Raw genomic sequence first — 15,251 nt, forward strand, 5'->3', positions numbered from 1 at the left:
CTGAAATATTATTTTTAAATTATTAATACCGCTCTGTCTGTCATTTGATGCCCTTTGTTGCTTTCTGTAAGTGACTTCAATACCAGATGAGAGTGGCTGAGGTTTAGATTGAAATCCTTTGCCATTTCCCAGAGAGAATTCCCACCTACCCCAAAGCCTGAACCTCTGAGAGCAGCACAGAGCACTGGGAGCATCTGCAGAGAGCTCAGGAAAGAGGAATTTAATGCCTTAAACCATCTCCCACACGGCTGCTGAGAGATGTGTCCTACTAAAAACATCCACACTGTCCAAACACGCTGTTTTATTAAGTAGAAATCATCTTCCAAGCGATTTTTTATCCAGATTTTTATTGTTTACACCTGCAGATATCTCAAATTTGCCGTGAGTTTGTGCATTTTGGGGCTGGAGTTGCCTTTACACCCCACCCCACACATTCCCTGGTGTGACACATTTACACACACAAATTGCTTTAGATGTCCACAGCCTAAAAACAAAGAGTGATTGCCGATATTGGTTCTTGATTAATACAAAGGGTGATCACAGAAGGACAGAACCATTAAGGAAAATATCTCCAAAATATCTCCAAAATATCTCCAAAATATCTCCAAACCCAGCCTCTGGGAGGTGGTTAATGGGGGTGGTGTTGGGGCAAAGTGCCACCAGCTCCACTCATTTATTTACAGTTTATTTAGGGTTTGAGGCTCCTCCACTTCCCTGGGCAGCTCATTCCCATGCCAGACCACCCTTGCAATTAAGGAATTTTTCCTTATATCCAACCTGATTATTGATTTTTACTTTAAAAAAATAAAAAAAATAAAAAGAGAAGGTGATTATTGAGTGATCCTTCATCCAGTGAATTCAGCCTACTACTTCCAGTGAATGCTTGAATAATCAGTTTTTAGCAAGTGGAAGTAAAGGTGTAGCAGGAGGGCAAAGGAGTCTGCAGAACTTCAGATTCTTTTGGCAGGTGGAAACTCATTAAAACAGCACATGCTTGAGGAGGTGGGAGATGGATTCTGTACTGCTCTTGAGACAATGCTCACAGAAATATTCCTGTTTCATCTGCCTGATAAATGGTGATCTTGGAAAAGAAAGTGGTTCTTCTGCAGGCAGCTGTGCAATTCAGTGCCTCACACTTCCTTTCTCTGAGCGCTATAAAGATGAAGTCTATTGCCTCAGACATTTACAAATCAAATCTTTTCATGCCACTAACTGCTTTTAGAGAAAAGCACAGATGTAAAATCCCTGCTTGGCTCTGAAGGGAGGCCAGCAAATCAGCTCACCACTGCCTGCACTCCCATGGAAAAGCTGCTGCTGAGAGGAGCTGTTCCTCTGGATCCTGGGAAACAACTCTGCACTTAAAATAATGGAAAAGGGACAAAACTCTAGGGTGGACAACTCTGCATCTAAATCCTGCTCTTAAAAGAAAAACCATCCATCCATCCCCTCTGCTCTGGGTGCAGCTTTCTGGGGCTGCAGCTGGGCTCTGGGCTTTGAGCTGCACTGCAGAAATGTCTCAGTTTGGGGCTGGGATTGATTTCTTTCAATTGTTTTCTGTTCTTTATTTGATTTCTGGAAGCACAGGCGTTTTGCTGTGTGCCAAGCACACGTTTGGGGAAGGGCTGAAGGCTTGAGGGGCTCTGGGAGGGGAAGGACAAAGCCCCTGCCTGGATTGAAGCTGGGTTCCAGCCAGTGGCACTGGACAGACCCTCACAGAAAACTTCCACACACTTTGATTATTTGGAGGCTTTGAATTCAAAGGAAATTATAGCAATTCTGCCACTCTCCTTCTCTTTGTGGAGCTAGATAAACTGGTTGAACACTCTTCTTTTCTGGTTTTAAGGTGTAATGCTTCAAAACATCGAACCACCAGCAGAGCACTCAAAACTAAAACAACAATGTCAGTTTGATTTGAGTTTAATCTAATTCAGGATAGAGCTGAAATCTTATATAACACATATGGCAATCTTTATTTATATCTTCTGGGAAACTTACACCAAGAATGGGTTTGAAGCAATTTAAACCGTTAAACTGAGAATGATGTCAGCCCAAAGACTGATCAATATTGGGACAAAAACTGATTTTTGAGCCTTCAGCAGATCTGGAATTGCTTTCATGAACTGACCTCTATTTTTTTATTTTATTTTTGAGATCTGAAGATGTGAGTGGCATTGAGATGTCAGTGTATAAAGTTCTTTCCTCCACAAAAGCACAGCACGTTAAAATTGCAAGTGATAGAGGAGGTTTTTTTTTGTCATGTAGCAGGAAACATTCTGAGTGACTCCAGCATGGTTTTCCTCTTGTCAACAAGTTAATTTGAAGAAAAATAGCTGTGCTTCCAAAATAATAGTGTCTCCTGTCATAGAATTGCTGAACACTTGGTTCTGCTACAAGGATTTTTATTAGAGAGAAGCAAGACTAATTTACAAACATCAAGAAGCAGAATGTGATAAACCTGGCTGTGCTTGGATGTTTAGAGAATCTGCACTGTCAGTTTAGCTACAAATGTGCTGTGGCAGTCAGGAACACTTGCCAAACTTCACTGCAGCCTAAGCCCACTTGATATTCTAAAAGGATTTCTCGGTTTTTTGAGACAGACAAAGGTTATAAAGTCTGACTTGATGTAGTGTATGTCTCCATCATCTGGGTATTCAAAAATAGAAGTTGAAGTCCATAAAGTCCATTGCAGCTGTTCAGTTACATGGATTAGAAATGTACACTTGAATTTATTTCATGTGGTATTTTCATTTGAGACATGCAAGAGAGGTGGAGGGGAGGAATGAAGCAGCAGTAAGGGATTCAAAAAGCTTTTAAGCTCATCCTAGAAAGAAATATATTGCATCTATCCATCAGTCACATTGCCCATGAGCATTTCAAAAACTCTGAAAGTCCAAGACCTTTTTGACAGTGATTGCCAATAAATGTGTAATGCAATTCTCTGCTTCATTCACTATTTTGCACTGATGCAAAATATTATGAATTCATAATTGTCCACAGCGTGGCTGGAGATCTACCTCTATTTTGATAATGACAATTTCACAAACTTCTACAACTCTGTCAGCATAGCCTTCAGTAATTTCCCTGCTTTGGATTCTGATGAAGTCTGGAAATAGCTACAAAAACTGATATTTTGTGCTCCTGGGGCTGATTTTGTGTGGCCTTAATTTGTCCTTTCTCCTAGAAAGAAACACATCATTACAGCCTCCCTGCCACCTTTGTGAACACAAGCTGTTACATCTCTCTCTCTCTCTCTCTCCTGGATATTTTTCTGAGCCTCCACATGGATGTTTTTATCGCTGTTTAACTCATAATAACCTGAGACACCTGCTGAGTGCTCCCCCTGAACCCCCAGTCCTCGTGATGCAAACACTGAATGGCATTTCTAGTGCAAAGCTGGTTTAATTTGTTCCTTCAGCAGCTAATCAGAGGAAGGATTTTTAAATCTAAGGACACTTTCTTGTCTCCAGAAAGAGAGGGAGCGCTGGTAGCTGTGCTGCATGTAAATGAGAGTCAGCTCCGTAATTGGGAGGCTGAGCACTGGGTAATTATGACCTCTGAATTGGATGTCATGTTTATTTGAACACATATGTATCCCAGCTACAAATCAGCACTAAATTATACAAGTCAGGGCCTCTTTGACTTGAAACAGCTGCTAAAGGCAGAAATCAAGCACACAGAGACACCTGACAGAAATTCAGTCCTGCCAAGCTGTACTGGGAGATTTCAAACACCACCGAGTGCTTTTACCAATATTTTTGCTTTGACTTTTATCAGTGTAAAGACATTACGTGATTCCTTCTGAAAATAAAGATATCTAAGGAAGATGAAATAAGAGAAAAATCTATATCTGAATGTATTATTTGCCTGTTGCCTGAGAGAACAGCTCATTGCTGCATGGCTCTAACGAGCCAGCCTGTGCTGGTGCTGGGCTCTGACTGCATCCCTAATGAAACAGTTCTGCTCTCTCCAGCCTCAAACAGCATTTTTGTAGTGACACACAAAGGCAGAGAATTTTACTTTTGATTCCACAAGAAAAGTTCGAGAGGGTTCTGAACTTCAGCACATCCAGAGCAAATCTGCTTGGGCAGAATGGAAGGGGAAGGATTTTCCAGTCAGTGCAGGAGGGAGCTGCTGCCTGACACCGGCCCTTGGGGATGTTCCAGGCTCAGGGATCTTCGTCCTTGCTGGCTACATCCCTGTGCATTCAGTGGGAGAGAGGTAACACTGCAAAGAAACCTGCTGAGGAGTGCCTGGGGTGGTGAGAGAATGAGGGAGGGGTGGGGATGAGGTAAAACCATTCATTGGGGTCAGAATCCCAGAAAGGTTTGGGCTGGGGGGGACCCAAACTCGTCCCATTCCAGTCCCTGCCATGGGCAAGGTCACCTCCCACTAGCCCAGGGTGCTCCAAGCCCTGTCTAACACTCCACAGCTCTCTGTGCCAGGGCATCACCATCCTCACAGGGAGAATTTTTCCTAATACCTGCTCAGATTTCCTCCCTGCCCGTCTGAAGCCGCTCCCCCACCTCCTGGCACTATACACCCGTGTAAAAAGTTTCTTGATGAAAGGTATCTATGCAAAAACAATTTAGTTCTTCTCCTGGCTTTCTCAGTTTCTGAGGTTTTCTGAGGGTGAAGACAGGAATAGACATTAAATCAGACCTAAGATCTTCCTTCTCTCACCCTTTAATGAATGCCATAAAACCCAGCCTGCTGGGTCTCTCATTATCAGGTTATCAGCTGGACCTGAAATAACTTCTCTCCTGAAGCTTTATCAGAACCTAACCTTCTCTAAAAACCTTTTCAGAAATTGTCACTTTCTTAGGAAACTAATTTTGGAAAAAGACCTGGCCAAGTGTTTTCCAGTGGAGCTTTACCTTAGACATCAGCATGGTTGTGCATCTGTGATTACACACACACTGTCCTGCCAGCACTCCGGATCAAGCAGCATTTCTGTGAACACTTTGTTTTATTTGCAGCCACAGGCTTCTTTTTTTTTTTTCCCCCTGATATTTCTGTGTAACTAAAAAGCTTTGGGAACTATTGATGCAGGCCTAATAAATTATTATTAATTTAATAATTAATTAAAGCCTCATGTATTTATGGCAGCATTTTAAACTTCTCAGTGGACCAACTTGGATTTTGAGAGCAAATGTGTGAAAATCTCCATCTCTTTCCATGCCAGTCTAATAACAGAGGAGCAGCTCCACAGCTCTGCCACTCCTTTCACATTCTGTTTACAACAGCAGCCAGCCCTTTTTGCTTTGTATTTACTTGAACAGTTATCTGACAAACCTGGGGACTGGTTTGTGCTTTTCTCACGTGGCAGGAAAGAGAACCAAGCCATGATTACAATAGAAATAAATACCTGAGGGATTTAACCTCTGGCCAAGTACAGTCTGAGGATGGCACTGCATGTGCCTGTAAGCATCACTGAAATAAACAGAGTCTCCTCAGGAGCCTGGCAATACATCAAACTGGAAATTCATAGCTGAGGAGGAATTTCTGCATAATCCTCACAAATCCAGGATTCCCTGCATCACCCAACACAGCCCTTCACTGCTGGAGACCACTGTGGCACATAAACCTCCACTAAGTGATGCATCTTATTCTAAATTAATGAGTTTTGTCTGACTCATTTTCCTCTGAGGTAACACTGCTCCCTCACTGCCAGCTAAAGAAGCAGTTCCCAGCATAAATTCATTCCAGGACGTGGCATTTATACCTGTTCTTTGCTAAAAAATCAAACAGCTAACAAATGAAACGAAAAAAAAAGAAAGAAATCCACATTTTCTAGAAGGGAAGGTCTCATTTTCAGGCATTTATCACTTGATTCCCTTCAGAGAATACTTTGGGCTGCATTTTGCCAGAGAATTTTCTCTAAGTGTGGTGGGACAGCCTCGGCTGATGACCAAACTCCCCCCCAGCTCAAGGCTCCCTTTCCCCTCAGCTGGACCAGGGATGGAAAAATGGGAAAACACAAATTCAGGGGTCAAAACAAGGAGATTGCACCCAGTGCAACAGCTCAGCCTTCTGTTCATGTGGAAAGTTTACAGAGAATTGTTATTTCAACCTGACAAACCCAGAGTTACAATTATTTCAGTCTTTGTTATCAACTGGCAGCCACCTGATAAATACATTCCATCTTCTCCGTGGGAGTTTTAGTCATTCAGATGGTAATTCCTGCTTCATAGCTATGTCCTACACCAGGTGCCAAATATAATCATCAATAATAATATTCTGGTGATGTATTTTAACACTTTCCATGTCCCTACACTCCTGTGTGGTTTAATTATCTAGGAAGTATCTGAATTTAAATTTATACATCCCATCCATGCAGGACATCTTCCTCTTTAAACCTGAAAACATTCACTGCACCTGTGAAATGTGACAGCAAGACAAAAAAACAATCAATTAAAAGATTTTGAGCAGTCTAAGCTACCATTGAATATTTTTTATCCTGGTCTGTTTGTGACTGATGATCTTGGTGGTGCAGTAGAAGTGATTTTAGAATATCTTTTTTCCAGATCAACTTTAGATATTCAGGATTTTTGTCTCCACCAGCTGTGAGTGGCTCTGCAGTTGTCTCTCCACGCTCACAGGGAGGGAACAGGGACTGAGAGAGAAGATGGCATCAATAAAAGTTAGACTTTTGTATCAAACTCTCAATCTACAAACCTGGGCCAGCTCTTTCTCCAGGTACTTCTGGAAGTTTTTCTGTCCATTGTGCTGTAAATGTGTAACAAGGAACGATAATTTTAGCTGATTTTGGTTATTTTAGTGAGCACCTATATAAGTTTTGCATAAATAGAGATATTTAAAGCTGTATCTATAACTTTTAGGTGTTTTTTTGAATAATTGAGTGATGCAATCACAATCTTTTTTAGATGTTAAAGAGAAGCAGACTTTTCTGTACAGGACTTCAACCTGTAGCAAAGTGGGGAGAAGGGAAGGGGTGTCAGCAGTATCTGCCATTATTACCAACATTTTCAACTGCCAAATCCAGACTACTTTAGGTTTTCTGAAATTTTCTGAAGTTTTCTGAAGGACAAAGCACAGCCCCTATTAATTTCCATCTTAAAAGTTCCATCTCCAAAGTCTCTGTCTTATTCTTTGATGTGCAAAAAACTGAAGTGCATCCAGAATGAGGACTTACCTGGGAGAACATGGCAATTAGTTCTGCATGAAAGCAATCAAGTCAAATTCAAGAAGAGGAACAAGCTCTTCTGTCTCAGACACTGTCCCAGAAGATCCTCCTTCCAAAAGGATGATCAAGAACACTGGGAAATATTTAACTGCAAAGGAATATTTTATTTGAAAAATAAAAGAGTGGTCCTCAAACAACTCAAGTTTTAGTCTAAAGGGTTAAAAACCAAACTTTAAAGTGTTAGGTCTGGAAAAAAAATGGAAATGAGCTTGAATTTGTATTCTGAAGAAGAGCTAAAGTAGAGCAAGAGAAGAAAACAGCTGCTTCAGGAGAACAAACACTAAATTTATGAATGTGAGAGAGAACGGTGTGATTAAGCTGTTTAATGTACTGTGCAAGGCACCAGAACCCTTGGCTTTGTATATTTAACCAGGAAGGCTAAAACCCCACGAGTCAGGGTTCATAGTGGGTGACCTCCCCGTTCTTCTGGATTATTTTTGAATTATTTCTTTTCCTGCTCCTGCTCCAGCCTGGAAAAGCTGTATTGCAATAGGGAGGAGCCTGAAAAGGGCTGGCAGTCCCAGGTGACACTGAAGTGACACTTGGCCCAAGCCAAGCCAACAAGGTTTGCTCACCACAGCAGCTTGCAGAGCATTTCAGTCTTTTACTGCATTCTTACACAGCTCATCTCCTAAATGGCTCCTGCAGAAAGCAACAGAGAGCAGAAATACTGAAACTTTACTCAGATGAGAAAACACAGATTGAATTTCAGGAGGGAAACAAGTGTAATGTCACCAGAGGAATCCAGTGACAGCCATAAGGGATGTGGGGAGGTACCCATATGCTTGCAATCAAATTTTGACATCACTTTCTCTTTCTTATTCCTTGCTTTCTGTCTCAAATTCAGTTGTTTTAATCACCCTTAAAACAAGAAAAATGTTACCCTATGCATAATAATGTATAGGGTAATAGAATACTGTCAATTATTTATACATAAAATATTTATATAAATATACTACCCTCAAACCAGCTGCAGCAGGTAAAGGAAGAAGGGGAATTTTGCCATTCTGGTTATCTACTGTTATTCTGGTTATCCTGACAGGCTCTGCAAGTCTGGGCAGAATTTGGGTCAGCTAATGAATACAGGAGGCTGCTGAGGCCTTTCATCCCTGCAAGCACGTGTGTGTTTGTACACACACACCACACTCTGCAGCTCTGCACCAGAAACAAAACCAGATGAACCTGAACTGATACTCAAGAACAATTTCTGTGCTCACAGCCCCACCAGAAACAAAACCAGATGAACCTGAACTGATACTCAAGAACAATTTCTGTGCTCACAGCCCCACACACTCCTGCAGTGGAAGGGAGTGGAATTTGGATCCCTGAGAGGTGAAAGGGATCCGAGTGTGCCTGGAGGAATAAATCACTGAGGAGAGGCAGGCTGCTTGTGACACAAGCCAGTAACTGGTCCTCCCAAGAGAAAATGCTGTGGAGAGCAAATGTGATTTGTCTGCAGGGAGTGAATGAGCACAGCTCTGCTCACTGGGACAGTTCTTTGCACGCTGAAGAGTTCAGTTCACTGGCAGCTCCACGTTCCACACGCCCCAGCGAGAGCAGGAGAGCCTTGGTGCTCCTGCCTCAGGACAGAACAAGCTTAAAATCATTGCAGCAGAGACCTCATAAAACCTCCTAACAATCAAACATGACAGCCCAGCACATCTTTCCTGGAGAATGGATAAACAAAGCGCTCAGCAGTGATGGGATGAGCTTGCAGGCGACACAAATCCACCTCTTTTTCCACAGTCACACAAAACAAAGCTCTGTGGGAATCCTTTGTAAGGGCAGTTATGGAAGTTCTTGGCTCCTTCCATCCTCAGCAGAGATTCACCAGTACAAACCATCTTCTTCCTATTGGCTGTAGACAAAAATCTAAAATTAAAAGCTATTTTTGTGACTGTTTGCTGAACTAATCAGTTTTATTCTTGTTTACAATTACCCCAGAACATAAAAGAAACTGCTGGATACATGATCAGTTACACACTGCTTGCCAGTCTCAGCTATTTATGGTGCTAAATTATACAGCCTAAGTACAAAACCAAAAGTTGCCAAAAATTAGGGAATTCATAAATTGGGAAAGCAGAAGAGGTAGGAGGGATAAGCTAATGCCATTAGGAGCAATGGTTAGCCTCCTTCAAAAGGATAATTCCATGTGCTATTCAACAGGTCAAAAATCAGTATATTTCATCCATTTGAGTATGGTTTAGCAGGCACTATCCTGTGACAGCTACTGTCAAGCATACAGTTGGTGTTTTTTGTCTTCTTGCAATGATTTTTGGTTGTAGGACAAGTCCTAATTTCTAAGAGTATCATAAATGGCAAAAAAACCCATTTTGCATGTTTTCATTTGGGTTGCAAATGAAGCAAGGTGCTTTTATACCGTGTGTCCTACTTCTTCCTGACGTTTAAATTCCCAATACAACTACTTAAGATTTCAACTTAAAAGCTAATTTCCTAAAATTAATATTAATGAACGCGGCATTCTTTGTGTGTCCCTACCTCCTCCCAGGCTCTCAGCTCCAGGTTTTCAGCTGGAATGGCCTCAGCCCCTTGCAGGCTTCCTCAGGGATCCCAGATTGGTGCCAGCAGAGCCCTGGTGCTGCTCATTCACTCAGAACCCTCCCTCTGTGTCCCCCCATCCCCAGCTCCAGATGTTCTGAGAGCCTCTCCCACCTCACCCCTGGATCCCAATCCCAAATCTGCTCCTTCCAAAACCTCCTGCAGACCCTGCCTGGGCAGGAGCAGCCTCAGCCTCGTCCTCTCTACTGCCACAGACGAATGAGAAAGTGAAATTCCTCACTAGAAGCATTCTAACAGAAATCCACTGAAAGCAAACATCTCACCCAGGAAGGAGAGCAGCTCAGAGATCAGGCAGATTCCATCACACTGATGAGTTTGGGTTTCTCTTCACATCCACAGCCCCACCGTTCCCATTGGTTTGCCACTGATAGGCATTTAGGCAACTCAATTATTTTATTATTGAAATTAGATAATGAGATAATTATATAAACTTCCTTTCTGAGCTCGTACATGCTCCACTGACACAGGCTGCAGAAATATTCCTGCCAAGAATTTGATTATTAAATGTGAACTTGCTTCAGCAGAGAGTCAGAAATGCCCTCAATTCTTTGTCACACATCTGTGCAGCTCTTTTTTAGTTCAGAACAAAGTTCAAGACATGGGATGTGAATCAGCAGCTAATCATTTTCCAAAATATTTGGTTTATAAATGTTTCCTTAGAATAAAAATTTACTTTTAGTAAAGGATTTTGTTGAAAAAGCTTTACTTTTATTTTCATTGTCATGCTTTACTATGCACAACAAATCAGTTTTAAATGAAATATAGTAATAATATCCTTACAAGTCACATAAACCAATGGCTTTTGTTTAATGAATAACCCTTGGACAAGGAACCAATGCATTCTAGTAGTTAAATTTCCAGTAGGATAATCATTCCATCACTAAAATATCAAAGCTGCTGCCTTGAGCAGCAATTCACTGCTGGGACATTTGTGGGAGCTGAAGCTGCTGCCTCCCAGCTCTTTGTTCCCATTGCTCTTTTCCCAAAAATCTCCAGTCCCAGGGAAGGGGATGCTGCTCAGGCAGCAGAATGTTCTGTACCAGGAGTCCCTCCTCTGCCCCAGTGGAGCATCAGCCAGGTTTACTCCAGCCCAACTGGTCTTGCACTGTGGTGAATCTAAAGGAATGGAAGGATCTCTTCTAAAGATTAAATGTTCAGAGTCACGTACGTTTTGCAGCACGGTAAAAATAAATTTAATTATCAGAAGGACTGCTCCAACACTGAGCCCTTTCCATGGGCTGCAGCTGTTCACAGACTGCTCCAGTGTGGGTCCCTGCCCATGGGATTTGATCTGAATGCAGTGTGGGAACCCTGCAGGGCCACAGACCTGCTCCACATGGGGTTCCCAAGGGGACACAGCTCTTTTCAGGAATCCTCTGCTCAGCCTGGGCTCCTCCAGGGGCTGCAGAGGAACCTCTGCTGCAGAGCCTGGGGCAGCTCCTGCCCTTCATTCTGCCCCACCCTGGGCCCTGCAGGGCTCTTTCTCCTGTATCCTCACCCCTCTCCTGTGCAGAAACTCAGTCCCACATCAGCCCAGATGTGCTGCCACTGCCAGGCTGAGCCGTACCCAGAGCAGCTCCACGCTGGAGCCCTGGCTCTGTCAGACATGGGAGAACCTTCCAGCAGCTTCTGACAGATCCCTGCATCCCCCTCAGCACCAAAACCCAGCCAGAGGTGACGGAACAGCCACATCAGGGCTCGGGGCTGGGCCACGCTCAGTCCCCAGCAGCTGGAAACCCCTGGCCACAGGCACAAAATCTGTCCCCAGCAGCTGGAAACCCCTGGCCAGGGGCACAAAATCTGTCCCCAGCAGCTGGAAACCCCTGGCCACAGGCACAAAATCTGTCCCCAGCAGCTGGAAACCCCTGGCCAGGGGCACAAAATCTGTCCCCAGCAGCTGGAAACCCCTGGCCAGGGGCACAAAATCTGTCCCCAGCAGCTGGAAACCCCTGACCATGGGCACAAAATCTGTCCCCAGCAGCTGGAAACCCCTGGCCAGGGGCACAAAATCTGTCCCCAGCAGCTGGAAACCCCTGACCATGGGCACAAAATCTGTCCCCAGCAGCTGGAAACCTCTGGCCAGGGGCACAAAATTTGTCCCCAGCAGCTGGAAACCCCTGGCCACGGGCACAAAATCTGTCCCCAGCAGCTGGAAACCCCTGGCCAGGGGCACAAAATCTGTCCCCAGCAGCTGGAAACCCCTGGCCAGGGGCACAAAATCTGTCCCCAGCAGCTGGAAACCCCTGGCCACGGGCACAAAATCTGTCCCCAGCAGCTGGAAACCTCTGGCCACGGGCACAAAATCTGTCCCCAGCAGCTGGAAACCCCTGGCCACGGGCACAAAATCTGTCCCCAGCAGCTGCAACCTGCAGAAGGTTTGGATGTCTTTGCATCATGCAAATGCACTCTCTCTCTGACATAGCAATAATCCCCAATTATAGTCTCGACTGCAGGAATATGCTGTTAAAATCACGAGAAGGGAATAAAAACCTCCTGTTGAGAGAATATCCTTGATAAAGCAGCAGTGTCCTGGGTGTCAATTAGGCCTAGGGACAGACAGGCTGTTTAATGTAAGACAGAACTGCTGGTTTTAGTCATACAGGTGGATTCATTTATAAATGCTGACCCTGACATATAATTTTCAATAAAAGCTGTGCTTTTCTATCTAATTTCCATCTTTCAGCTGAGACATTAGCATTTCTTATTCAATGTTCTTCCCTCTCAAGCATTACCTCAGATTAATTGGCACTGTATAAAATAAGTTCCTGGGTGCACAATGGTAACCATGGTAGCCTTCATCCTATCTTCACAATGCATATGCAATTCAGTTCTCAGGAAAACATAATTAGTACGTAGCATAATATATTCTCTCTAAACACATCACCATGCCACGAAATACACTAAATCAAAGCAAATGATGCCTACAACCTCCACCCAACTGGGCTCCCATTGCTGAGCAGTTCCATTTCAGATGAATATACTCTTAAATAGTTTTGCTGCAGCATCCCCAGCTTGCGTAATGCGTGTCTCTCCCTGTGTGCCTCTGTTTTCTGGCCAAAGGGTGGCAATGTTCTCCTGGCTATGGGCAGCCAGGCTGTGGGATTGTATTCCTGCAGGAACATCTCTTTCCAGCCAAGCCAGAAAGCTCTGCATCATTAACTGCAGAGCTAACTGGGTCCCAGTGCATCAGCACTGACCCCTTCAGCTCCGGGAACAGAGATATTAAAATACACTTTGGGTTTTAATCCAAGCAGCTGCGTGAAAGTACATTCACGTGGATCTGCTTATGGGGGAAATTAAACAGCATATGCAGCTTGAAAAGCGAGTTCTCTGCTCTTTATTGCACATCATCAGGCTGCTCCTGGTGGGTTTGCAGAGGACAATCGCTGCTGGGCAGGCACTGAGGAGCTCCACCAGCCTGCCTGCCTGCCCAGAAGGTGCCACCCAGCCCCCTGAGACTGGGACAGAAGATGATGAACTCCTTGGAGAGGACCTGAGCACCTCCTTTGGGGATCTGAGGATTGAAACAGCCCGAAACAAACACCTGCAGTGAGGCTTTAACAGCCCAGCCAGACAGCGTGGCAGTGCCACAGCAGCAGGGACACAGTGTGCAGCTGTCACTGCTCTAATTAGTGTGCCAACAATTAGTGCATTTAATGGCACAAACTGGGAATAATCACCTGGAGGAATAAACTGCTGCCCTTGTGCTGGATCCACGCCTGTGACTGCCAAACAGTGTGTCCCACACCCAGACAGATTCCTCGAGACACTAAAAGAGAAATGATGTTTTTCCTGGTGTTTCATAGGGGAAAAGTTACAGTAAGAGACCTAAAGAAAAAAAATCCATTTTCAAATGCCACCAACAATTTCCTGTTAAATTACTATTAGCTACAATAAGCAAAATGAGAACCACTTCTACACAAAACAGGAGTAACAAGAGTAAGGAGGTGTCCAAACCTATCCAGGATAGCTGGTACTCAGCAAACATGAAAGTAATTTAATTCTTCATCTGAATACATATTGGTTTGTTTACTGAAGTGTTACAAAGGCTGCTTTCATTAAGTTGGGATATCAGTGTGTCAGAGGAAATGCAGACATTCTCTACACCTGTGGTAAAAATTTCAGACAAGCAGTTTTGGACCCCAAACCAACCTAGAAAATATGATATGAATTAATTGCCTGGCATTTAACTCATCCCAGAATTCTTAGCAATTTTCATATTTACAATATACATCTTTATATATTTATCATATATAAATTATATATCAATAATATCTATCTTTATCCCCTGTGCATGAGAGGAAATACTTTCCAATCCCTACTAGAAAACCCTGAAACAGCTCTAATATTTTTTAAATGATCTTTTCTGTCTTTTTTTTTTATACCAAGGATATGCTATGGAAACTTTTGTCTTGGCACCACTGTTTTCAGGACAGAGGTGACATTTCCACTCACACCATCACCCTCGTGTCCCAGTCTGCCAGGATAACACATCAGAGCTCCACTTCAGACATTCATGGCAAAAGCAGCATCAAGAGCAGGAAATTCCAGCCACCCACATGCTAATGATGTTTGTGCACCTGATTGGGACTTTAGATATGTCAGGGAATGGAAATAAACGTTTCTGTCAAGTAACAGTGCTACAAAACAAATTTCCAGGTAACAATGGGGTTGATTTCAATTCTATAGAACCACAGAAAAGCCCTCTGTTAACACTCTAACACTTAAGTAGACAGATCACACTTTGCTTTTATGGCCATTATAAAATTTATTTGGAAAAAAAATAGGGACAACTGGTAAAATGGCAGCTTTTTATGTGCAAAAGCATGCTAGTGCAGGAAAAGCTATTTATTGTCACACAGGTGATGACATTTACTTCATGCGATTACATTGGTTTATCTATCATCAAGAAGGGTTACATGACACCAACTTTACATTTCTCTGAAGATACAGAATCTCATCACAGGTTTTGTCTCTGGTCTCATCATGGCAGCAACCCTGAGAAATGCTTTAAGGTGGTTCTAATAATTGCAATATTGCATAATCTAATAATTAGTGGTTCTAATAATTCTAATAATCACTGCAGGTGTGAGCAGCTATCCCAGGACAGAGGAGAAATGTTAATTAGTGAGCACAAAAAGGAACCAATCAAAATGAGCTGAGTTTCAGGTAGCAGAGTTTGGGAGCAGGATGATCACAAATTCCATTTGCCACACGTTTCATGTTCAGTTTCTGTCACCTCAACTTGGCTTTGCTTTCTGTCAGACGCCCAGGCAAGACTCTCTGAGACTGCAGAACATTTGGAACCCACCCTGCTAAAACAAGGATTACTGAGCCCTCAGAATAAGAGTTTTTATAACCCATCACATGAAAGGTAAATATAGCATGGAGGTGGGGGAGAAATGAGTTTCTGGATCTTGAGAATGATAATTAGGTACACTCAGCTGTCCCATGCCAAATGGCTGGG

General features: G+C 43.3%; 1 long non-coding RNA gene across 1 annotated transcript; it reads right to left on the reverse strand.

The window, feature by feature from the left end:
- Nucleotides 1–344: 344 nt before the first annotated feature.
- LOC131583641 (uncharacterized) lies at nucleotides 345–13,557 on the reverse strand. The gene is made up of 3 exons (XR_009278553.1): nucleotides 13,465–13,557; nucleotides 6,440–9,062; nucleotides 345–3,177 (listed from the first exon to the last, which is right to left on the reverse strand). It is a non-coding gene; the product is annotated as an uncharacterized LOC131583641 (long non-coding RNA).
- Nucleotides 13,558–15,251: the final 1,694 nt, after the last annotated feature.

The sequence above is a fragment of the Poecile atricapillus genome, chromosome 12 (genome assembly GCF_030490865.1).
Source record: "Poecile atricapillus isolate bPoeAtr1 chromosome 12, bPoeAtr1.hap1, whole genome shotgun sequence".
NCBI classification, from domain to species: Eukaryota; Metazoa; Chordata; class Aves; order Passeriformes; family Paridae; genus Poecile; species Poecile atricapillus.